General features: G+C 42.5%; 1 protein-coding gene across 5 annotated transcripts in view; it reads left to right on the top strand.

Moving 5' to 3' along the window:
• The window catches only part of LOC306924140 (uncharacterized protein), a 328928-nt gene that overhangs the window by 228724 nt on the left and 72531 nt on the right, over positions 1 to 27673 (top strand). The window contains exon 5 of one of the 5 annotated variants that reach the window (XR_013790130.1): positions 25344 to 25446. The exons of the other annotated variants lie outside the window; for them this stretch is intronic. The gene's annotated coding sequence lies outside the window, so the exon portion shown is untranslated. The remainder of the gene's footprint in view (positions 1 to 25343; positions 25447 to 27673) is intronic. 5 annotated transcript variants of the gene reach the window in all.

Raw genomic sequence — 27673 nt, 5'->3', positions numbered from 1 at the left:
TAACCAACCCAGGCTTAACTAGTCTATACCCAACACCACACCCACTAACCAACCCAGGCTTAACTAGTCTATACCCAACACCACACCCACTAACCAACCCAGGCTTAACTAGTCTATACCCAACAACACCACACCCACTAACCAACCCAGGCTTAACCACCACACCCACTAACCAACCCAGGCTTAACTAGTCCATACCCAACACCACACCCACAAACCAACCCAGGCTTAACTAGTCTATACCCAACAACACCACACCCACTAACCAACACAGGCCTAACTAGTCTATACCCAACACCACACCCACAAACCAACCCAGGCTTAACTAGTCTATACCCAACACCACCACACCCACAGACCAACCCAGGCTTAACTAGTCTATACCCAACACCACCACACCCACAAACCAACCCAGGCTTAACTAGTCTATACCCAACACCAACACACCCACAAACCAACCCAGGCTTAACTAGTCTATACCCAACACCACCACACCCACACACCAACCCAGGCTTAACTAGTCTATACCCAACACCACCACACCCACTAACCAACCCAGGCCCCCACACAACTTGACAGGGTTGAGAATGAGCCTTTTTCAAATACGAAAAAATACTTTAGCTATTTTTCAATAGCTAAAGTATAACAGAATGCTTGAAACACCAAAAGGGGTTCCCGCCCAGAATGGGTTAATGAACATTTTCGAAACATCTAACCAACATGCAAAGTTAATGGTGAGCAGTTTAATCACCGAAACAAACAAATTAACCTTTAAATCCTGGCAGGGGCGTTATAGTGGAGGTTGTATCAGAACTCTCCACATCACTTTCTTTCTCGAACTCTCTCTCCCTCTGTCCCTCTCACGCACACACACACACACACACACACACACACACACACACCCACACACACACACACACACACACACACACACACACCCCTCTGCAGTTGGCTGCAGCTACAGTAGGGAGTGATGTTGGGTGATGTGGGGCATTATTATGCAGGGCTCACTGATGTGCCTGTACTGTGCAATCAAATCGGGTCAGATGGATGCATTGGTGCCCGGAGGAGGGACCGACCGGTTCGCCCATCTCAGAAATGCTTTTTTAATAAGTTAATTAGACATTCACTTAACTGTACTGGTCCTGCAGCCATCCTCTCACTGGATAGTTCCTCGATGGGGTCGAGTTCTTGAAAATGGAGTGCCGGAAACTACAGTTGGAGGCCATCGATATTGTCCTTTTATTTTTGCTGAGGTTTGCGTGATCTGCGCAAAAGGACAGTTAACCCATTTTGGGCGGGAACCCCTTTTGGTGTTTTAAACATTATGTTATAATTTAGCTATTGAAAAATAGCAGATCTACAAGCTCATAGCGCGCCACCGAGTGGCGCGCTACGAGCTTTGTAGGTCTGCTATTTTTGAAAAATAGCAGACATAGAGGATTTAGAAGGATTTTTTAAAATTTTGAGGTCAGGCCTAAATGGGTCAAATGATAAGGGACAATATCGGTGGCACCCAACTGTAGTTGCTTCAGTCCACAGTAAGTAATGGGAGACTGCTAATTAGGATTAGAAACTCTGGACTCGGAAATTCAGAGATTAATCGGAAATAAAACAATTTGGCACCAATTTAGCAAAGACAGAATGCGTGGGAACAAATTACAGCTATTGGATCTGGAGGAGATGCTAAACTATTGGTACAGTTGGGTGCCACCGATATTGTCCCTTATCATTTGACCCATTTAGGCCTGACCTCAAAATTAAAAAAAAATCCTTCTAAATCCTCCAGTTTTCTGAAATAAATATTTTCACGATTTTTCAAAAATAGCAGACCTACAAGCTCGTAGCGCGCCACTCGGTGGCGCGCTATGAGCTTGTAGATCTGCTATTTTTCAATAGCTAAATTATAACATAATGTTTAAAACACAAAGGGGTTCCCGCCCAAAATGGGTTAACTGTCCTTTTGCGCAGATCACGCAAACCTCAGCAAAAAGAAAAGGACAATATCGATGGCCTCCAACTGTACATGTAGAAGCATTCGATTAGCTGTGTGACCGAAGTGGGCATTCGGTGCGGTGACTGGGGAATTTCTTCTCACCACAAAAGTAAAATCTGATAAGTTTCAAAAGAAGTCATATGAATACTGTGTAGAGAGAAAGAAACAAAGTCAGATAAGAAGACATAATGTCATATACTGTGTACAGTACATAAGATGAATGGTCAAAATAGAAATAAATGAGACAGAATATCACGGTCTAGTGCCAGTGGAGACAGCACATTTTGCAGGAGATATCAGACATGTGCTGTACGTTCTTGAGCAACGGTGTATGGCAGTGGAGCTGCTATACAGCACTGGTGCTATCTCCATACCGCCATAAATAAATGTCACTGTTTCTTCTCGGCTGCCATCATATATCATACATGTTTCCGTTTGCTTTATTTATTTCATTTTGCGTTTAATACGGAACCTGAAAAATATCAGTCAATGATGGCTGAACCTCACTGCACGGTTAAGTCCTGGTTGTTGAATTATGTTCCTAAATCAAGGGTCTTCTCCAGGGACAATTTTTGGCAAGTGTTTTCAAATCAATCCACGCTTTAAATTTCACTAAAGACAACAATTCCTTAACGGTTCTACTGTGTAACCCGTGTTCCCCGCTATTTAATCCGATATTCTACGCAGCCTAGATAGTCTTATTACCTTTGGAGAATACGCCGGAAGTATAAGCCTATCTCACAGAATGTCCCCGCCCCCTTAATACACCTTTCGGGGGTAGTGGTGATAGCGTGACGTCACTCCATAGACGCTACATGTTAACAGAGGTAATTTAAGAAGTCTACAACTTTTGTTTTCTCAAGGTAAGGTTTGTTCTATCTGTTCGAGCTGATTTACCATCTTGTTTGCTTCATAATAATATTGGTCTGTCACATTTTTACATTAGGAAATGTACTTAGATTCTCCAGAGAAAAAAAACGTGTAAATACTAATGTTAAATGACACCACTATTTACCGGAAGGGGGCGTGGAAAGGGGGCTGTGAGATAGGCCTATTTGCAGCTTTGATCGACGAAAATCCGGCGGAAAATGGTCCGATGGTTTGTTGTTGAAGAGAAAAACCTGCCGCCATTACAATGTGAAACGGCAACAGCCTCCACAGCATGTTGTAGTCCAAACAACCCCCTCATGTTGTAGTCCAAACAACCCCCTCATGTTGTAGTCCAAACAACCCCCTCATGTTGTAGTCCAAACAACCCCCTCGTTCACTTGCATTGGGCTCATTTTCCCAGAAGCCCTAGCAGCCCAGAGCATGGGTTGATTTCCGGTTTCGTCATCATAACGCGACGGCCTCGTCACCAGGTCCGCGACAAAGCCGCTATTTATTTATTAAAATACGGCGAATTAAACACATTAAACAAATAGCGAGTTTAGCGTGGTGGAACCCTGGATTAAACAATTAGCCGCCGTCACAGTGTTAACTTTGCCCCCCGGAACAATTCGGTGAAAGTATGTATTGAATTATATTTCAAGCAAGTTTCAAGCCATTAGAATCCTGTGGTTTCCTCAAAAACCAATCAAACCACTTTATTGCTTTGGACAACGGTGCTCACTCTGCAGTAATGTCAAGTATAATAAGTCTGCTAAACTCGAAAGACTACCAGTATAGGTCTAACCACTTAAGCCTTATTTTATACTTTGGCTATTCAAAAAATAGCTGATCTACAAGCTCACAGCGGATCGCGGTGTAATGTGGTTTGAGATTGTACATCTGCTGTTTTCAAAACATCTCGAAGAGAAATATTTCAAAAACATTTGAAATCTGAAAATCTTGTATGGGGGAACCTCGGCATAATGTTCTCAGATGGGAGTCGTAGGCTGAATAGAATACATATTCGTTTGGGGGGGCACCTTGACATGGACAGGCTTGAGAACTACTGCGTTAAAGGAGCATTCAGTGATTTGGGTGATTTGGAAAACCACCCAGTCCGCCCCGGTAACAAAATGTGCACATGCACGCTCTACAGTGGGGGGAAGTGTAACAGGCCAACAGCATGTGCACCAATGCCCGCCCACACTCGATCATGATTGGAGGAAGGCCCCTCTCATCCTGATTGGATGAAGGCTTTGCCACCCGCCACCAAAACTGAAACTAGGGTTTTTTGACCCCAGGGGCTCACTGGGGACAGGGAGGAACTCCTTATATGGTCAGCACACTCTATAGTAGGGAGGATTATCCCAAAAAAAAGAAAAAATAAGTGATATTTGAATGAAGTGAAATCACTGAATATACCTTTAAGTTGTTATTGAATGTCTACTAACCCAATTCAGCTAGCCAAGTGCCATGACAGCTCTTGCTGTTGGCATGAGCAGCAGGCTATCTCTGGTATTCTATTTAGCTCAGTTCAAGTTTATGTTTCACATCTACTATTGATTCTCTTTAATGGTAATTTTGTGTGTATGTGGGTGGATTTGATCACATTAATATGGCCACGCTCCACTAATGTAAAGGGTTGCAAACAAGGGCCCAAGAACACTTTATGAATGTTACAGGCTAACTAAGCAATGGTGAGCCTGATATAGAGTCAAAAGTGATAGATCAAGGAATGAAAACGTCATAATTCCACATAGATGAGGTGATGTCAGTAGTGCAAAATAGAACCGATAACCCACATAATGTTATACACTGTAGCATGCAGAAAGCCCAGAGCTCTTTTCACATACAGTAGGAACTAGGGATATTATTGTCTTATAGCGATTATTCTGTATTTTCTATTGCATTTTTCACATACCGTAGAAAAATACCATAGATGTTTTAAAATATTGATTCAATTGATTAGTTGTGTTCACCACTTCAGCCCTATTTTGTCCCCAAAAATAGCCAAAATAGATGCAAGCTCCCAACGTGTTGTGAACTTCTAGATCGGCTATGTTTGATATTTAAAAAAATAACTTGAATCTAAATCAATGTCTTTTTATTAGCAATTGCCAGGCACCACCAACCGTGTTTTTCAGTGTTTTTACCTTATTTTGTCGACCCACAGGACCCCCGATTTGTCCAGGATGTCTGGAGGGGCGGCATTTTGGCCATTTTTGAATAGCCGATCTACAAGCTCACAATGCGTTGCATTGTATATCTGCTATTTTCAAAAGATATTTATTCATTTTATACATTAAAAGCTTGTGAAATGGGGAAAAAAATGGGAAAGTTAATTTTGAACTTCCCTTTACTTACGTAAAAAAATCACACTTGTGTGAAGTGAGGGGCGTTCTTATCATCGTACATCATCACAATCCGGCCAATCACAATTGGCGTCCTCACTTTTCTGTCCTCATTTTTTGAGGGCCCCTCCTATGTCCAGCTTTTAGTGTACAAACTCAAACGTTGTCCTAACACAATCTGGCAACACCTACCTCTCGTCTCCAGCTGTTATACACAGCAGTGTAACAACCGGTGTTGCCAGATTGTGTGAGAGAAATAAGCAATCAGGTCTATGAAAAGAAGCCAAGCCCCAAGTCGCTTATAACAAGCGGACATGGCAACAGCGGAGAAATCCATGAAGAGCTCTCGTTTTTAACAGGAGATTTAAGACGTTTCTAACTCATGTCATCATGTCAACGTCGCAACACAAATAATACAAACTATGAAAAACTATGGCATCACATTATCAAATGAAATAGTGTTGTATAAAGTACTGAACTTTATTCCTACAAAATCACGACCGTACGTTCACAGTGAATGAGTTTCTGCCGACCGGAAGCGTTCCGGCGGCCAAAGCTGAACGCAGAAGTGTCGGCTGCATAGAGCCTATTCCTCATTGACAATGAATGGATGATGTACGGTGATAAGAGCGCCCCTCACTTCACACGGGTGTGATTTTTATCCTCACATTGTGCTCAGCCGATCAAATGCATCGCTATGGGGTACACACAAACACACAAAGCTGGGCATAAGAGGGGCTAGCGCCCCTCAACAATGTGAATGCTTGTTACACCACTGCTCTTTCCCATGGCTGCAGTGTTGTCACCTGGGTCGACAGACAGTACAGTACATACAGCTCATCGGGGACCTCTACTAGCGTTGCAGTCATTTTTAGTCCACCTCTCTCATGGCTCTCCCATCCCAAGGGGGAGAGAGAGCCGACAAAATGGCACCTGTTGTATAGTCATAGGCAATCGATGGTGAAAAGTGAACTTTAATGGAACAGGAGCTTCTGGCTCTCTCTTTGCAATGATAATGATATACTTCAATACCATAGCCAGCTGCACATACATAATTCATCTGATATTAATTCATCTGACATTATTATTATCAATGTATCTGTACATCAAATAAGGTAACTCTTTCTTTCTTTCTTTCTTTCTTTCTTTCTTTCTTTCTTTCTTTCTGTCTGTCTGTCTGTCTGTCTTTCTTTCTTTCTTTCTTTCTGTCTTTCCCTCCCCACGATTTTTGCAATCTTTTTATTCACCCAGTGTCAATTATCTAATGTAATCCTGGGCTCTACACTCCCTCTGCCAACCAGAGGAGAGCAACGGACTGACCTCATGCTTCCTTCTATGCATGAGGAGTTTAAGCCGCTTCTTTTCACCTGACGGGAGTTTCCCCGGTTGGACGTAGCGCGTGAAAGGAGCATGTTTTTCCAACCAGTTCCTTTCCTCTCCATCAGGCGCCCCGGCTGGCCAGGGGGAGGCAGTTTTAGAGACCAGGATTACTGCATGTTTTTTGTGAGGTTACCTCCTGGGACATGCTGGGGAGAACATCGAAAGGCCCTTTTTGCCAACCCCACCCAGGGTATGGGCACTGATGGCGCGAAGGAGAGAACAGAGTTTTGGCATTTGTCCCCTTCAATTTCAAATTGCGCATAAGCCTACTTTACAATTCTGCTAACCATTTTCTAAAGTAGACCAGTTTCTTAAAACAGCTTTTTTACTGAGATATATTTTGTGGACATAGGCTACTTCTGTTGTGCGGGTGACTGACAGCTAGTAAATTGAGCAAAGCGCAGAGCAAGTTTAAACTCCACAAATTAATGCAAAGCAATTCCTGGGAGCAAAATCTGTTAATACAGCATCACAATCATTTCAACCACTTTATCCATTTAAAAAAAATATATGAGCTTGCGAGCTTGTACATCTGCTATTTTTGAACATTTCTTTATAGTTAATAATTCTGTGGTGTACTCAGTACGGTACCCAGTATGGATAGAAGGTCTGGCACTGATCGGTCTAGCGGTTTGTGAGATTAGCTCTGGAGAGAGACAGACAGACACACACACACACACACACACACACACACACACACACACACACACACACACACACACACACACACACACACACACACACACACACACACACACACACACAGACCCTGTCATAGAGACAGCTAGCCTCTTGCAGAGTCAAGTTCGTAAAACCCCCAAAAGGCTATAGTGGCAGGAAAGGGGGAGATTATGACAGGTCATCACTCCTGAGCTCCTGCTCAGTCGACAGCAACTGTTCAGCTCACTGTAGTGTAGACATTTGCCAATGATACTGGAGACCATAGACCTGCTGAATAGGTCAGGCATCCCCCCCTCCATGATTCACAGTGACATTAAAATGTTGCCACGGTAACCTTGGGGTGAGCCGATAGCCGAGTGGTTAGGGCGCATATACCCGCATGCGGGCTCGTGCCTGATAACGAGTCGCAGTCTCGATTCCCGGCCACCGGGACCATCGTTACAGCCTGATCTCACAGAAAACAGTATGAATTGAATGAAACTGCAAACGGCTAAAATAACCTAAAAGTCTGTTCATACTATAGTGTTTGACGGAGGCGTGGCTTTCACAAACACGGAAGTGCAGTTTCACCGTGGCTGGTTTGGGGCTGGGTGAGTTCGGGTTTTATATTATTTACAGTTGGGTGCCACCGATATTGTCCCTTATCATTTGACCCATTTAGGCCTGACCTCAAAACTTTTAAAAATCCTTCTAAATCCTGAAAAAATCCTTCTAAATTTTCACGATTTTTCAAAAATAGCAGACCTACAAGCTCGTAGCGCGCCACTCGGTGGCGCGCTATGAGCTTGTAGATCTGCTATTTTTCAATAGCTAAATTATAACAATGTTTAAAACACCAAAAGGGGTTCCCGCCCAAAATGGTTTAACTGTCCTTTTGCGCAGATCACGCAAACCTCAGCAAAAAGAAAAGGACAATATCGATGGCCTCCAACTGTAGTCGGATTGCAACTCGGACGGGGTTGAGTCGGCTCATACCGAACTTCGCAACGCTCAGCACGGGGACTCGCTCGGCCGGCGCCTCGCTCGGCGGTGCTTCGCGTGGCTCAAGTTCGCTATAGAGACGGCGCCCCTCCGTCATTGTCTATGGGGAGGTATTTCAGTGTCATTTTGAATGGACTTTTGGCTCCATTAGTCGTTTATTCTGTGAACAGACATACGTAGCAGAGTCTTTCAGGCACCTAGGGGACCTCTTGTCTCTATAGCTTACTAAGCGGGTTGTTCTTCCCGTAGGCATGCTCAAGACGCTCCGTGGCTCTTGGCCAGTCCTGGACTGGTTCTATACCCCTTAACTCTTCAGAATCTCCTTACAGCTTCCGTCAGCGTCGGGTTCCCTTAGGCCTCCTCCTACTCCTCCCACGCTCCACTGCAGCATGTGGAATGTGCTGCAGTTTATCCATTTACAGTTGGGTGCCACCGATATTGTCCCTTATCATTTGACCCATTTAGGCCTGACCTCAAAATTTTAAAAAATAAATATTTTCACGATTTTTCAAAAATAGCAGACCTACAAGCTCGTAGCGCGCCACTCGGTGGCGCGCTATGAGCTTGTAGATCTGCTATTTTTCAATAGCTAAATTATAACATAATGTTTAAAACACCAAAAGCGGTTCCCGCCCAAAATGGGTTAACTGTCCTTTTGCGCAGATCACGCAAACCTCAGCAAAAAGAAAAGGACAATATCGATGGCCTCCAACTGTAATCTATTTTAAAACAACCATATTGTTTTGTGAAATCATCGATTTTTGAGCTTGTAGATTTTGCTCGACAAAGTAGGAAATAGGGCTTAAGTGGTTCAATCACACTAATCGATCAATGTAGTCGTTTCGTTGATGTGAAAAAAGTTCTACTAAAAAAAACGTGCTTCAAGATTATTTGATTCATCAAATAAAATAATCGATAGAATAATCACCCGGAATATAATTGATAGCTGCAGCCCTACTTAATTGATCTATACTCTGCGGGGACGATCGCTGGCGGCCAGCTATACCCTCCATCAAAGCCATATTGCACATCACCAGAGTGAGGGGGAAAAAGTGGTCAGGATCTCTACAGACTAGTGGTTGCTCTGCCCCTAGCCTGGAACTCACCTATGCTTTTTATGGCATAGGCAGCTCCCGGCAGGATCCGCCAGGAGAAACTATGCGCAGCTGCGCGACATGAGACTAATTACTTAGAGCTACAGAGAGAGAGAGAGAGGAGTGTGTGGGTGTACATGTGTGCGTGTGTCAATTTAACAAAGGTGCAGACGATCAGAAATCAGCAGAGAGTGAGAGATGTTTGCACTACTCTATGCCGAATTGAAGTGGACTCGGACCCAGACTTTTTTTTTCTCCCTGGAAATAAAAACGTCTGGGTTTCCGAGGCTACTCTGCCCCTGGCCCCCTTCCTTTTTTATTTTTTACCAAACTGCCATTCGCAGTCACAGAGGAGATGGCACGAGGCCATTGCTGCCCACACAAGCTCGTCACCTGCATGCTAGAGCCCCTATCCTGAAGCTAAGCTGTCCGCCTCCTAATGTGTCCCTTATTCTTCTCAACACCACCACCTTCACATTTTACTCTGTATCTCTGGGATATTTATGTTGGACTAACTTACTGGTGATACCCTGCCACTACCTGAGGCTCGACCGCTATATTGATGGTGTGGTACTACGCTACAGTATACCTACTCATTCCCTCATTAATGGTGCAAATCTCTTTTCTGCCGTTATTGCCATTACCATTATTGCATTACTACAGTGTGCTGTGCTGTATAGCCACCCTATTTGCCTGTGTTGCCTTGCTTTGCCTAATGTAGCAGTGGTAGTAGTTATGCACCTCTCGATATTATTTATGCAATCAATATTACTTACGCAATGCATTTCCATGCACTGTCTTGGGCTAAACTGCATGCTCAGTATACCCATGATAATTACCCTGTGTAGCATTTATCATTTATGATGGGGACTCCTGTTACATTGGACCCCATTGCACTTACTTGCTATTTCTATTACACTGAAATTAGCATACATTTTACAACACTTGCTGCAGTATTAAGTGGTGAGCTGTGTGTAGTGAACTGTGTTCTGCAGTGTAATGCACTAATGTGTGTTCTGCGTGTCCATACGCCTTGTTAGTGTAGTATAGTGTCAGTGACTTTTAGCTGGCTTGCACGGTGGTGTTGCTGCAAAAGAAATCACACTCGTGTGAAGTGAGGTGCGCTCTTTTTTTTTTTTGTGGCTTTCGCCTTTATTTTATATATTTTATGGAGGGACAGACAGTAGGCTGACAGGAAATGGGGAGAGATATGGGGGGGAAGACATGCAGTAAAGGCCATCGGGAGTCGAACCCGCGGCACACTGCCAGACTTGATTACCAGCCAAGGTGCCTGGACCACTGAGCCATGGCCCAGGCCGTGAGGGGCCATGGCCTGGGCCTCATACAGCATCATATTCTGGCCAATCACGATTGGCGTCTTCAATTTTCTGTCCTCACTTTTTATCCTCAATATTATGTACTTTGCTCAGCCAATCAAATCATCGCTATCGGTTGATCAGCCAATCAAATCATCGCTAAAATTCACACGCACACACGAAGATAGCGCCCCTCAAAAATAGCCGATCTACAAGCCGGCTATTTGTAGTGATAATTATACTAATAATAACCAGTAAAACCCTGCCCTGATCTAAGGGTTTGAGGTTTGTGGTCGGATGTGGAGTTGCTGGCCAATATTGATGACATCAGGGACCTCCATATATGGCCATTCCCATATACGCCATACAGGCTTAATATTGATGACATCAGGGATCTCTGATGATGTCACGTGATGTCACAAGGCATGACCATATATGGACACGTGGGGTGACTGACGGACGGACGGACGGACGGACTGACGGGAAATGCACGTTTTCATAGTAAATGCGACCTGCTGTCGCAAATAATAGCTCAGATTTATACAGCGCTTTTCTATAAAGTATCCAAAGTTGGTTACTTTACACCACTGATTGAATGTTAATCACTAAGTACATTTACTCAAGTACAATTTTGAGGTACTTCTGCTTCTACTCCACTACATCTCAGAGGCAAATATTGTACTTTTACTCCACTACAATATTTGAAGACTTTAGTATATAGTTACTTTGTGGATTAACCACCGCTCTACATTTCGGCGATTTGAAAATAGACGATCTACAAGCTCATTGTAGATCTGCTATTTTTGTATATATTTTATAAAAAAATATATACATTTGAAAACTTGTGAAATGGGACATTCTGCATAATGAGTACTTTTACTTTTGATACTTAAATACATTTTAATGCCAATACTTTGTACTTTTACTCAAGTACATTTAGATTTCCGGACTTTTACTTTTTTTATATTTTCGATATTGCAGTATTGATACTTTTGCTTAAGTACTTTCTGTAGCACTGCCTTCAATGGAATGCTTGCTGGGGTCATATATCAGTTAGCAGAGACTGTATTATGGGCTTTTCTTTGGTAAATGATCATAAATTTGGCTTGTCTGTGTATCATGAACGTTTAGGGAATTAATTTCAATGATCAATTATGGAATACAGCAAAACATTGCTTTTCTCTTTGGCAATCAACCGATGTAAATTGAAGCCCTCGTTAAGATGCATTGTAATTACTTGGTGGTGTTACATTTAGATTTACTCATCAATAAATAAAAATGCCATCAGCGCTGCTTGATTATAGCGCGTTCGTTAGTCCCAAATAATGAGATGGGGGGGGGGTTGTTAAGGAGACAATGTATGATTTATAATATGAAAACATAAATTACGATTGATGAGAGGGGTTATTCTTTAGTATCTTTACTGTAAGCTCATATTTCATTCTGTTGGTGTATACAGTATGAGTATCCCCTCGCCTCACAGAACAGCTTATTTACAGAATTTGGCCCGGTGCAGATTTAAATCCTTAAGTGATAGTGGCAGTGAAATAAGTCTGGAAATGTTTTGCCCGGTGGTGTTTTGTGAAAAAGGCCATTTCAGTTCAAACGTTCAAAAAGCCAGAAGGAGCATTTTCTTAGCGGCAGATTTACTTTGGTGTTGTATCAATTTCTTATGGCAAGAAGTTGTTATCCCTCTGTATTGGTGTTGTGAAGTCCCTCAAGACATCCCATGTTGGAGCTTTACGGTACCTCCAGGGATTTTGGCAATGTGCTGTGAGTCAAATGCTGTCATAATGCAGTTTAGATTGCCTCTAAATGTGAAGTGGACCTCTGTATTTTGTCGTTTCAAAATTCAATATATGCCATGGTGTGTCAAAGAAATGATGTGTATATATATCATTTTTTATATATATCTCTGCCACATAACATTTGAAGAATACTGGATCTCAATAGATACCTTCTTGGGGCTTGTACTTAATATAGCAATGTGAATCAAGAACACACCGCATTTATCATGATAATATATTCAAATGATGCAACACTATTAATACATTTCTCACAGACATCAGTTGATGTAAAAGGATCAAGTTATCTGATTGATCTAACCCGAGAATCTATGAATATATCAGTCTGTTAGAAACCCTAATGAATGTTTTTGTTTACTGGTACAGGGGTTGGAAGATATCATTATCGTATCATAAATGAACGAGCTCTCCTGCTGAGAAAAAAAAGAGAAAAAGCTGTGTACATTTGCTTTTTAATCATCTTTGAGAGTAAACCTCTGTCAGCACGACATCTGTCAGACACTCATTAGTTGCAGCTGATGAATAGATTGCCGTGGCAATCTGTTCTGTACAGAATGTCATGCAATCTGATGCTGACATCCACCGACAGTCAAACAATGGGAGTGTGTGGCCCCGTGTAGACTTTGTCGCGTGACGTCGTATACATGAGCGAAGCGTAATGAATAAAGCATAATGGAGGCCGCCACCATTCGAGAACATCAATCACTTTCACGTTTCGTGATGGGCCGCGTGCCGGGTCTCGGCAGCATTTAGGGGGTGGGGGGGGACCAAATACAGTTCGCTCTCCAAAAAGGTTTTTTTGCATTCACAACATTGTGGGCATGCATTAAGCTATTGTAAGATACAAGATGGAAGATAGAGCACTGGAATTGCAGCCGGCTACTGTACACGCCTTTTCTTTTCTGTAGCTGGTGCAGCATTACTGATGCAATCACGCCCTTTGTGTGCAACTTAATGGTATCTTGCTTTAACTAAACAATGAATTTAATATTGATGAGGGGAGTTTAGCTGTTAATGGGATACTGTTATAGTTTTCCGATATTTGTCACGCCTATTAGCTTCTTTAGTAGTAATACAGTACAGCGTCTCTGTTAATGGAGGCACATTGAGCATGGCAGATAAGCCTGTATGAGCAATAACTGTGGAACAGATTAATAATCTATTGGAAAACCATGCTCGGATCTAATGTTCATTCCTCAATAATGCACTATGCTGTGGGCTGCATCGTGGCTGACCACAATTTGCCATGTACAGTTGGGTTCCACCGATATTGTCCCTTATCATTTGACCCATTTAGGCCTGACCTCAAAATTTAAAAAAATCCTTCTAAATCCTCCTTTCAGTTTTCTGAAATAAATATTTTCACGATTTTTCAAATATAGCAGATCTACAAGCTCGTAGCGCGCCACTCGGTGGCGCGCTACGAGCAAACCTCAGCAAAAAGAAAAGGACAATATCGATGGCCTCCAACTGTAGTTTGCCTTTAACCATTTTTATTAAATATCCTTACCTCATGGTCAACTTATTTTCCGTCCTCTTGGATAGTATATTATACGATGCACAAAGAAATGACACCGGGCTATTTATATTTTGCCCGCAAGTCGGTGTCGTGCACCGAAAACGGCACATCTACAAGCTCACAACACCTGAGCGCTGCGATGCATTGTGAGCTTGTAGATCTTCTGTTGTTGGCGCGTGACACTGCGTGCGACTACGCCAGGCATTTGATGGAAAGCTTGTGCAAATGAATTGCTAAAACCTTGAAGCTTGCTCGACAACTGTGGAGGTGAGCTCCATCACCAGCTATTGAAACGTGTTCCCTCGTGATCACTCAATCACTCGCTATTCGTCGTGTTCCATTCAATTATATCCGTTTTTATACTGATTTTGGCCTTTCATAGACGGTGCTCTCGTTGGTAGAAGTGTCCTTCAGCATCATGGGTCTTTGCATGAATAGGGTCTGTCACGATTAGGAGGTTTTACTTGACGATGAATTGTCTCTCAAATAATTGCAATTAGCGATGTAATTGTGTTACAATACAAATTACATTTCTGTTTGACTTTTAGTCTTCGTGAACAAAAGGTTGCACAGGGAAGATAATGTGACAAATGCCATATATTTAATTAATTTATGCTTAAAAATAAACACGAATTGTGGGAATTGTGCTATTTACACTATTTTTGAATTGATTTGAAAATATATGAACATTTCCAACATGGAAATGATTATGAAGACTACAGTATGCAAATAAAATTGAGCTTAACTCTAATAATTACAATTAAGCGATTATGTAATAATTGTAATAGGCCTATGCATGCAGTATAATTAATCTGCAGTTCATGTAGAATGAAAAATGCCAGTTTAGGGGTATTGCCTAATATAACTTTAATAGTCGTACTTGTGCTAATATGAATGCATGTTGCACGTGTGAGAGCTTTTTCTATCATCCAACTTGTGCAATGAAAATTGAACAAGGAAGTGGAGAGCTGGTAACAGATCTAGAGACAGCCTACCTTCAAAGTTGAAGGTGAGTGTTTTGAACCATGTACGTAGGCAGCAGTTCTCAAAAGAAAGCAAAACAAAACAAATACCCTAAAATACACAATTCATATCTGTTATGAAGTCATTATGGCCACTTCCCCACTACTGATTATGAATAAATTGCATGGAAAGAGTTGTTTTTCTTGAACTTTGACTTTTGCTCTGTTGTCATGACAATAACCCCACAAAGCGATGCTATGATTAATATTTACTGTTTGTTCTCTTCGCTCTCTTAACTTAACATGCTTCATAAATAAATATATCCTTCAGTGGATTAATCTCTGGCCTGTATAATGAAACAAAAATAAATGCAGTGTTAAGTAAAGAGCAGTACAGCATAATCACACACGCTCGTTTAGCCCAAGCAGCATGCTTTTGCATTGCAACCTTATTTAAGAGAGATTTTATTCAAATAGACAATTTTACTTAAATAGAGGCATTTCTAATGTATTCAGTAATACTAGCAACTATAATATTACACTATGCCCACTGTAACATTGTGTGTGCAATATGTCAAGCTGTGACAATATTTGGCAAAGCTTTCATGTATTTGTAATGAGGCTCGTGTAGTTTCTCCACAGCGTCTATTATGTCCAGTACTTTGTAATACAGTAGGCTAAAGTAAACCAAACAGCCTTGATTAAACCCATTTGACTTGTCAAAGCCCAGAAGGTTCCAGGGAATTGAAATTGCCAATACATTGTAGTCAATAGACATTGTATCAAATTCAGCTAGCTGGGTAAGCAACTTTTAATGAACAGTTAGTTGCACCTGAGTGCAAAAAAAGGGAAAAAAAACTTTTCACAATATTATGATCTACAAAACATACCCCCACACCGCATGCCAAGTCTCTTTTTAAGTGGTGCAACCACTCCTATGGACAGCTTTGTGTGTCCCTGGCTGGCTGTGTCCGTCCGTCCGAGCACGAACATAGCGTTTGTTTGGTTTTCACCACCAAGTGTCACTGTTGCGCAGCCTAACACACATACACATATGCATATATGATGATTTCGAGTGTGACAGTACATTACAGTCACAGTACAGTACAGTAGAGGGACCCCCACACGGTAACTCTGTCATTTCTCAACCGTTTCGGACGCGGGGCGGCTCGCCGGAACTGGGCCGGACCCCTGGGCGCGTTCCTGTGGGTCTGGAACACACAGAGTTGCACCACTTCACACAGGTGTGTTTTTTTACATTACAATGCATGCTGTCCTGTTCCTTTCGCCTCTGAGGTAACTTAAAGTTACGAGTTCGACAAAGAGAGACGGGCGCTCATCTAGTGGTGGAAGAAATACTGTTTTGTTTTACTTAAGTAAAAGTATCAATACTGCAATGTAGAAACACTCAAGTAAAAGTCCAAATGTATTGGAATCTAAATGTACTTAAAGGAGTAGTTCACCCAAAGAAATACGTATTTTCTGTCAATTACCCCATGAAGCCTTGTTTTTGTTGCATTCCTAAGCCAATAAATTGATGACCGGCGGAGACTCCGGTAGGAGACTCAATTGACATTTGAGTCTCCTACTGGGACTGTTTTGCATGTGAACAGGAGTGAGAGAGAGCTAGAAGCTGTTTCACACAGGCTTGTGGAGATCCTCCACTGTTGTTGGACAATACGGTCAACAGAAATCCTGGACTTAGACTCAGGATGCCGATTTCATCCTAAAGTGAGCAACAGACAAATGTGTCCATAATACCATCGTTCCACTAATTATTAGTGGGATATATTGTTCATCTTTTCTTAAAACAAAGCTGAATTTAGACACTTCTTGTTCAAGGTTCAATGTGTTGATTAGGTTCAGATGAAAACTGTGTCAGAGATAACTGGAACTATAGGATTGTTACTGTGCAGTGTGCGTTTAAATGTTGTTATATGATGAAATTTCGCCTCGTTCACAGCATTTCCTCTATAATTCAATACAGAAAAAAACACTGTGGTGGTGCTTTGGGCAATAATTCTATTTTTTTCCTACATTATCTGTTATCAAGTTGAGCTTCCATGCAGTGCTACAAATGTTTTTACTACGGTATAATCAGTACTGCAACAAAAAAAACACTTGCTAAACATCTGGGTAGTGCCTCCAAAAAAGTTGCCTAAATGGTAAATGGTTGGTATTCACCCTTGTTTTGAGTTGCTTAGCGGATTGGATGATTGCACTCTCCCACGGGCGTTATGGGGCGTTGCGTCATGAATGATCCAAGGAATCCAGGGGGAAAAGTTTGAATAGGGGTCTACGATTATTATAGGTAGTGATGCACAATTAATCGGTAGCATAATCGGAATGCCATATCAGTATCAAAATAATACAGATTATTTAATAGGTTTTCACCAGCAAAACTGTTTTTAAATGAAACATGTAAAATATCATTGTTCAATATAAATCAAAAGTGTCTAGTACCTCTAGTCTAGAACAAAAGCCAAATCAAATATGATGTAAAATCTTAAGTAAACATAAACATTTTTCTACATTTACTTTGTGTACTCTGTGTACTGCATTCAGTAGTCATTCAGTTGTGAAAACAGACACTTGGAAAAGAGTCTAGGCTATTTATTGATTGATTTCAAAAACTGTGTTTCTTATACATTTTCTGTTCATGTCCTGGAAAGAATCGTCTTTTTACTGTTCTGTTCTCAATGTGTGTGTGGAGGGTACACAAATAAACAGACAGCTAACACTTGTCTTGAAGGGACGGTCAGAGGCAGAGTAAAGTTTGGAGAAGAAGTAAAACCCCCTTCAAACTTTACTCTGCCTCTGACCGTCCCTTCAAGACAAGTGTTAGCTGTCTGTTTATTTGTGTACCCTCCACACACACAGGCTATTTATTGATTGATTTCAAAAAACTTCTTCTCCAAACTTTACTCTGCCTCTGACCGTCTCTTCAAGTCAAGTGTTAGCTGTCTGTTAATTTGTGTACCCTCCACACACATTGAGAACAGAACATACTTTATTAATAGGCTTTGGGCCAAGCACCTAGGGGTAGGCTTGTTTCCATTGTGGTCCTCTGTATAATATCGGAATCGGTCAGAATCGGTATCGGCAGATATGACCCTGCAAATAATCGGAGATCGGATATCGGTCATAATTTCATAACCATGCACCCCTAGTTATAAGCCAAAACGTCAATGGCCCTGTTATAGCGCCACCAGTTGGCCTATTGGGAGGGTGCGTGCAAGCTTTCATCGACCCAACGTGCCGGAGATTAGCTGTTCACAGACACTGTGACACACGGACGGAGGGAGACAATAATTCCAGTTTTTACACACATTGGTAATTTATTCACAGTCAGTTGTGGGAAAGTGGCAGAAATATCACTGTGTAACAATTATGAATTATGTCCATTATGTAAGCTATTTGTTTTTAATATTTATTTCAGCTCTCCTTTGAGCGCTGCAGCCAACATGCTTCAAAACGTGTACATTTGAAGGCAAGCGGTCTCTGTTTCCAGCTCTCCACTTCCTTGTTCAATTTTCATTGTACAAGTTGGATAATGGAACCACAGGCGCGCACACACACACACACACACACACACACACACACACACACACACACACACACACACACACACACACACACATTCGAATTAGTGAGAAAAATGTCATTACACAATGGGAACAACTGCCATGATTTTTTTTCCACCCTAAAACATGATCATCAGATATTATTATTATTATACATAAAGGAGGAAGTATTTTTTTCAAAAGAGTGTACAGTATTTGTTAAAATGATGTTTTTATGAGGACACTCCCACCAGTTCATTAAGTGTGCCTGGTTTGCCTGGTGGGTGGTGATCCACTTGAACTGAAGCCGCACCCACAGCTGTTGTTGTATGATAAAGGGGGAGGGGTTAGGGGAGGGGATGATATTGTGATGTCACTATATCACTGTTTTTTTTCATTGGCACGACGCACGTTTGACTGTCAAGGTTTCAGCCTCCGAGAATATCAACATCATTGCACATAACAACCGCACACCAAGGGGTTTAATGAAGTACTGTCACCTCATAAACACATGAAGAACTGTAAAAAATACAAAAATCACGGCACTCCATCTTTAATGCATGTTTATGAAAACGATGACCTGGACATGTTTTGTTTTGAATGTTAACGATCAATGATGGATATTTTAAATTTGACCTTGTGTCTCGCATAGCAAGTCACAGTAGTTCATGTATCTGACATATTGCAACGTGTGTCTGTTCGCATGTCTGACTAGCGTCTGCTCCCGTGCTAGCGGTTATGGTTAGGTTAGGGGATGAGGTGGGTTGTCGTTTGTCATTATAAGCGACTTTGGGCTCGTTTTTCTGTAAATGTGCTTTTAAATATAGGCTTGCATTTTTTGGTGGGCTTGTTTCTAACATGTAGGCTTGCTTCCTAATGTTTAAATCAGTGGTTCTCAAACATTTTCATATCGAGGGCACCCATATTTGTCTGCAGACCCCCCCATCTGAAAATACTTATTTTATTTAAAAAAAAAAGAAAAAGAAAATTATCGTCTATTTTCCATAAGGGGTGAGCATAAGGTGTACCTCCTATTTTTGCTAAATCTGGCAACAGTGATACTAGGCCAATCAGTGTCATATTTCTTGTGCACGCTGACAGCAGGCCATGGACTCCTGGTTCCCGAGTAGTTTTCAAATGAACAACTACAGTATGTCATTTTTGTGAATAAATAATAGCGGTGCCATTGTCCCTCCAGGCTATGGGATACACGTCCCGTGAGGCTATAACCAGTCAATCAGGCACCTGTCTGTCTGTCTGTCTGGGACATTACATTACAGTCATTTAGCAGACGCTTTTATCCAAAGCGACTTACAATAAGTGTATTCAACATAGGTAGGGAACAAAAACTACTAATCACCAGAAGTCTTTAGTGCATTTTCTGCAAAAACAAGCAACCAAGAGTATACCTAGCGCTAAGGTAAAAGTGCAATATATCAGCTACCTATTTCCTTAACCGGATGAGACAAAATAGCTAAATCAAATGAGCATGAGCTAAAACAATTAAGTGTATCGACTAAACAAGATCCAATAAACAATACAACAATAGAAAACATGGGCTATATATAACGAACTAGCCAGTTACAATGCTCCTGTCCCTCCACCTCATGGGATTTAACTAGTCACTCACAATCATGCAATCACCCAAGGCTTGAGCCTAAAATGTCAACTCGTCAAAGTTGCATTGTACCTGTAATTGTTATTCTATATCTAAGTAAGACAAACTTTTTTTCTTTTTCCAATGTCCATTTAGAGACAAGTCAACTGTAACTTCACAGCTGCTTTGCGTTGCTTAGTCCGTGTAGACTATAATCTTGGTCATTCGTTCTCATGTTTTTGTTACTTGGGTTTGTTTTTCTTGTCCACAATGCCAAAAATGTAATTCACCTTTAGCAAAGCCCCGCCCTCTCCCACTTAGACACTCCCACTTGGACACTTTCCAGCCAGGCTCATTCATTCCAATGTAAATATCATGGATTTTTCACATAAAATACTGGTTCATTTTTGGAACCAGACCTTCAAAATCTCTTCCAAATCCGTCAACAAGGCCTGCCATATGCAGTGGAAAAATATGTGCGTGACATTTATTTCTTAAAACCATGTTTTATCATATAGGGAAACTATTGGTGGAGAGGTTTGTCTAACCCATGTTATGCTTAGCTGTGATTGGACCATAGCAGTTTGGGGAGGTGCTTATAGCTATAGGTCAATTACTCAATTTAGGTTCATTGTTTACCTGCAGTCCTATACTTTCAACGTACAGATTATTGTGTTTGTTTCGACTGATGCCACGTTCTTGGTTTACCTGTGATCCTAGTTTACTGAGGCACAGCACGGCACTGTCTCTCTGCATGTGATTACCTTGATTATTGTTAAGTCTCTAAATTGTAATTGTAAATAGCTGCACTCTAGTTGTTCCAGAGCCCCATAATGACTGTTGGTGACATCATGTTATTGCTGTACTGTACGCTGCAGTGCACATACTGTAGATACAAAGACAACCAGAGGAGTAGGGAGTCATTAAATACTTCAAAGATGAGAGGTCTTTGAACATAATTCAAAGTTGTTCATACGTTCTTTGAACAGAAGATGGTACGTATTGGAACAAACAATCTCTGTCTGTCTGTCTGTCTGTCTGTCTGTCTGTCTGTCTGTCTGTCTGTCTGTCTGTCTGTCTGTCTGTCTGTCTGTCTGTCTCTCTCTCTCTATCTCTCTCTCTGCTTGCTGCTCTCCTCACCTCATGTGATGCTGAAAGAAGCACAGCAGTGTTTCAACTTGCTGTTCATATTTTTCATAAATACAAAAATGATGAATAAAAGCCAGCCTTTCAACTTGTTGTTCATATTTTTTTATGAATACAAAATGATGATACATACAAATTGGCTGGTGCTGCCTGCCGCCCCAGGCACTCATTGGTTGCAAAATAGATAATCCGTCCAAGATTATTAATTGTTTTTTGAACCTCAACGATGAGTCTCTCAATAAATGTCATCTGCCATGTTGAACATGAGTGATGTGTCGAACACGACGTGTTGAATGTGACGCCCTGTAAATTCGGGTGAATTCTGATTGACTGTCGGTGTTCTATCAAATCACTCTGAAAGTGATCCCAATGACAGTTTTTTTTTCCTATTATATATTTATAGTTATCGTTCTCGGTGTGCGTGTGGATAGCCCTATAGTTCAAATCGCAATATTTGATTTACTGGCGATACAGACATGATTGACACAAGGAATTAACGGAGAAATTGGAATGACACAAATGTTGAGAGAACGATGGAGAGAGAGAGGAGAGGTAGACAATGCATATGTATAAGAGAGAGAGTGTGAGGGAGACAGACAGTGGATGTACAGTACAGGTGGTAAACACATGCTGCGCTGCTTTCATGGCATAATTTAACGGCATACAATTCTATTGTTATTTAAGGCATTCCGGGCCGGAATCCTTTTTGGTGTTTCAAGCATTATGCTATGCTTTAGCTATTCAAAAATAGCAGATCTACAAGCTCATAGCGCGCCACCGAGTGGCGCGCTACGAGCTTGTAGGTCTGCTATTTTTGAAAAGTCGTGAAAATGTGGCGCAAATTTGGAATATTTTTTCAGATCGAACGTTTGGAATATTTTTTCAGAACGAACGTTTTTAACTCAAATCTTTGCTTCTGCATGGGGGCGTCCCTGGAACAACATTTTCAGACGGGGGTCGGTGGCCATTTACATATCATTTTTGGGGTCCTTGACATGAAATATTGAGCACCACTGATACAGAAACATGAGGTATTTCAGAAAACTGTCAGGATTTAGAAGACTTTTTTTTTTTAAATTTCGACGTCAGGCCTAAATGGGTTAAGGCAATGCTTTCTGCATCTCTCTACTTTACTTGTGCCAGTGTCCGAGCAGCATAGACTCAGGCTCCCCATCCTGGGGCGGCGGTGGCTCAGGGGTAGAGTGGCTGGATGGCAACCGCAAGGTTGCCAGTTCGAACCCCGGCTCCCCCAGAGTTAGTGTCGAAGTGTCCTTGAGCAAGACACTGAACGCCTAATTGCTCCTGATGTGCAGGTTGGTGCCTTGCATGGTTTCCGCTGCCATCGGTGTGTGAATGGGTGAATGTAATGCATCTATGTAAAGCGCCTTGGATAAAGGCACCATTTACCATTTACCGAGGTAAAGTACCTGGTCTGAAGGTATACTTTATTTAATGAAGTTAATTAATGAACTGTAATTTCAGCGTGCTCACATAGTGTTCTGCGTACACAGCACACGGTGGCTTGTGAACAGTGAGGGTCTGTTCCTGGGACTATCTATAGCTGAATTTTACAAATCCCCAATTTAATTTCCTCTGCATCTGCCTGTAAGATTGAGTCGTCAGAAACGGCATGCACTTTTCACCAAGACTGAGGCCGCACACAGTCTTGGTTCTACAGTCTTCAAAATAATGTAGATTAGGTTAGCTGTTTGGTTTACAAGAGGGCATCTCAAGGTGATTGTTTATTTTACTACTAGCCAAAGCTCACAACGCAATTATTGTGAGCTTGTAAATCTGCTATTTTCCCCCTGAATATTTGCCCCCAGAATGTAGTTAAGAAAATATCAAATGCTGCTCTTACGAATCTTATGCCTGATAAATAACATCACGTTTTACAAGAGTTATATATTGAATTTCAAGAAAAAGTTAGAAGCGGCACACAAGGAACAACCTGCCCCCTGTTAAGTATTGAATTCAAGTTGACACACTCTAAAAATAACATAACAATAACAAATGGATGGAGAAGTGAGTTTGCCGTGCTGTGCTGTATTACAAATGATTGGCAACCCAACCGCCAGAATGTCACATTGCTTTCTGTCGGGAGGGAGCAGTGGCACCCACATTAATAACCAAGCACGCACACTTCTCCCCTATGAATCATTAAAACCTATCGATTCATAACAGCCCTGTTTTCCCCCCACCCACTAGCTTCAAATGAGAGCGCTACTGTCAATTGATCCATCAATCATCTGTTTGTTGCATGCTAAGCATCATATCAGTACAATTTCTTTTACTGTTTGGGGAAGTATAGGAGTGGATGCCATATAACTTCCATCATGATCAGTGAAAGTGCTCCGATATGTGGAAGCGAGGATATAGTTAAAGTCCCCCCCCCCCCCCCCCCCCTTGCTTATTCTCTGGAAACGCGCCCACATCGCCTTTGTCTTATACAATCTGATACCATCAGTCGATAAAAGTTCACAAGTAATTGTCTTGGTCGATGCACCGCTCGACATGCACTCGGATAGGCCTATACCGCATGTTTTTTCCCCCGCATGTATCGGGGGCTCCTTCTGGACATAAGAAAAGCGTCATTAAATTATAATATTTTTTAATGGCTCTTGGATAAATTGTTAATGCAGCAGGAAATTAATATTTAACAGGTATTAATAATACAGCGAACAATAAAAACGATAATGATAGATGAAAAATGACTGTGTCCATCCAGACCTGGATCATATAGCGCCTCGTCTAAACAATGCAGCCATTAATGTATTCTCCTCCATACCCCATGCCCCCCCCCCCCACCACACACACACACACTGTATGTCTGCTTTAATGTCTGGTGCTTTTTCATTGTCTGTGAGCAATAAAGACAAATTACATCAGATGGGTATCGAGAAAACCTGCATGGCATTGATTTGTGAGTCCCGAGTTATAAGGAATTAATCGATGTAACACCCTCTTTTAGGCACGTACTGGATCAGCTGCACAGTAAAATACACAATGGTCAAACTGGACCCGTAAGGGTGAAGGATTGGGGTTCTTTTTTTACCCTTTTCAGTGTTAAAATGACGCGGCTGTTTTCCTTTGTGTCGCCACGAGGCCGGGTCCATTGATCATTCTCATCCACTGGCATTAATTACAAAAGTGGACCTCTGTGTGGGAGAACGGTGGCACGTTGACTGTTAATGTTTCTCACTATTATTTGTTTGGTTTGCTGTGATCTTGCTATTTGCTAATGCTATCGTTTTAGTTATTTGGCAATAGTCAAAGGCACCGAATACATATCTGAAAGGACAATGGCCCGGTTTAAAAAAATATTATATAATATATATTTTTTAAGAGTAAAGAGAGCCTACTGTCAGCTGTCCAGCAGTCCAAATAGTATTAAATTAAATTTCAGAATGGTAGATCTGAGGCCTACCATACCAGGCCTCTGGCCTGAGGCCTACCATTGCGTGGCACATCTATGCACGGAATGTCTATGTTCACAGGCTTCTGTGTGCGGCCTAGAGGAGCAACTGAGCATGTGCAACACCACTTCTTACACCATGATGTAAGAGGTGTCCTTTGGGAAACCGGGCCAATAACTGAACTAGAAAAGGTGCTCCCCAGGGGGTCATCCCCGGATGTTCCAGACCTAGTACAGGAACGAGCCCAGGGTGCCGGCCCGGTTCCGGCGAGCCGCCCCGCATCCGAAACGGTTGAGGAATGACAGTTGGCGTGTGGGGGTCCCCGGGGATGCCCCGGAACATCCAGACCCCCAGGAACGCGCCCAGGGGGTTGGGCCGGTTCCGGTGAGCCGCCCCGCGTCCGAAACAGTTGAGAAATTACATAGTTACTGTGTGTCCCTCTACTGTACTGTACTGTCACTGTACTGTACTGTCACAACCAAAATCATCATTATATACTGTGTGTGTGTGTGTGTGTGTGTGTGTGTGTGTGTGTGTGTGTGTGTGTGTGTGTGTGTGTGTGTGTGTGTGTGTGTGTGTGTGTGTGTGTGTGTGTGTGTGTGTGTGTGTGTGTGTGTGTGTGTGTGTGTGTGTCTGTGTGTGTGTGTGCGTGCGTGTGTTTATTAGGCTGCACAACAGTGACACATGGTGATGGAAACCAACCAATATTTTCGTGCTTGGACACAGCCAGGGACACAGCCAGGGACACAGCCAGCCAGAGACACACAAAGTGAGTGGTTGCATCACTCAAAACTCCTGGCGGCGCTATAATAGGGCAACACCCCCAGATGTTGCGTAACAGTGGGACGTCATCGAAAATGTCCCTCCCCCCCTGTTTTGCCGACGAGACCGAAAATCTTAAAACGTTAATAACTCTTGATCTAAATCATCCCGTCCAATTCTAAGAAAAGATCATGTCTTAGACGGCCCACCGCGGTCCCGTCGCTAGTCGCGGTAGATTTAATCATACCTCCCGTTGTTGTCGATCGGCTCGAGTGTTTTGGCTACATTTACAGTAGCTGCTACAGCCACATCTGGGATAACATCCGGTCTGTCGGTAAAAGTGCTCCGCTGATATAAATCGCCGGGCGCTATGATTTAATGGATTAAATAACCCCGGGCAATCGGAGTGTTAATGGCATTTATTGTTTGTTATGGAGAAGATGATGTACATTTTCCCTTCATTGTCAAAGGCGTTTTTTTTAAAATAATTTTTATCCCACGATTTTGTAACCCATTTTTCACCCCTGTGTCAATTATCTAATGTGATCCTGGGCTCTACACACCCTCCACCAACCTAGTCCCCATATATGGGGGACATGGGGAGAGCAACGGACTTGAACTCATGCTTCCTTCATGCCCAAGTTGCTCCTTTACACCTGACAGGGGGGAAGTTTCCCTGGTTGGACGTAGCGCATGGAAGGAGCACGTTATTCCAACCAGTTCCTTTCCCCTCCATCAGGCGCCCCGGCTGACCAGGGGGAGGCAGTTTAGAGACCAGGATTACTGCATGTTTTTTGTGAGGGTACCTACCCTAGGGGACACGGGGAGAACATGCAAACTCCACACAGAAAGGCCCTTTCGCCAACCCCGCCTCGGGTATGGGCACTGATGGAGGAAACACGCCGCCAGCACCCACAGCGTCCCGAGCGGGAATCGAACCCAGGACCTTTTAGCTGTGAGGCGACAGCACTACCAACCGTGCCCCGTCAATGGCGTTTTTAAAACAAACACTGAACTAAAAACAAAGCGCACCGGGATATTTGTATACAATCTGAATGACTAAAAGGCGCTATAAAAGGCAGATTTAAAAAATGCAAGACAGACATTTTTCCTTGGCCTCTAGGGAGTGTGAAATACAAACTTTGACTCGGATCGGTGTAGTTACAGTATAAGTAAAGACGCGACTGTGTCTCTTATAGTGCCACCATGAGGCTGATGTGATGTTTTTTGTGGCAGTTTTTCCTCTGCCTTTGGAACGCAGGGGTGGCAGTGGCTCAGGGGTAGAGTGACCGGATGGGAACCACAAGGTTGCCAGCTCGAACCCGGGCTCCCCCAGAGTTAGTGTTGAAGTGTCCTTGAGCAAGACACTGAACCCCTAATTTCTCCCGATATGCAGGTTGGTGCCTTGCATGGTTTCCCCCGGCATCGGTGTGTGAATGTGTGAATGTAATGCACAATCTCTGTAAAGCGCCTTGGATAAAGGCGCTATATAAATGCACCATTTACCATTTAATGTGCGTGCATAATTTCACGGAAATCGCACGCTGTGTTCATGATTTGAGGGCCAGGCATTTTTTTCAAAACGGACCAATCCTGCAATCTTAGCCAATTGGAATAGAATAGAATATGGAAAATTGGACAGATAGCGACTATAGAGATGGTGTGTACCGATTTGCGTGATGTATGGATAAAATCTATATTAAATAGAGTAATAGAGTAATATAATAAAATGTGTTTTGTAAAGACCTGCCTCATGGTGGCGCTATAACAGGCCTTCTGGAAAATTTGGGGCAGAGGTTCGTTTGACATCGACCGGGCCGGAGATTAGCTTTACACGAACACACGGACCGACAGGTTGCAAAACATACCTTCTCACCATGACTTTAGACCCCAGAGATGTCCCTGAGGGTAAAATGTCTCCTGAAAACATGTCGCTGCCGTGTGTGTGTGTGTGTGTGTGTGTGTGTGTGTGTGTGTGTGTGTGTGTGTGTGTGTGTGTGTGTGTGTGTGTGTGTGTGTGTGTGTGTGTGTGTGTGTGTGTGTGTGTGTGTGTGTGTGTGTGTGTGTGTGTGTGTGAGACACTGAGTTGTGTGTGCCCGTGCGTGCGACACTGAGTGTTGTGTCTGTGCGCCCGTGCGCGCAACACCGAGTGGTGTGTGTGTGCGCCCGTGCGCGCGACACTGAGTGGTGTGTGTGTGCGCCCGTGCGAGCGACACTGAGTGTTGTGTGTGTGC

This window comes from Electrona antarctica (genome assembly GCF_951216825.1).
Source record: "Electrona antarctica genome assembly, chromosome: 1".
NCBI classification, from domain to species: Eukaryota; Metazoa; Chordata; class Actinopteri; order Myctophiformes; family Myctophidae; genus Electrona; species Electrona antarctica.
Note: the sequence above shows the minus strand (reverse complement) of the source record. Positions and strands in the feature narration are given on the sequence as shown.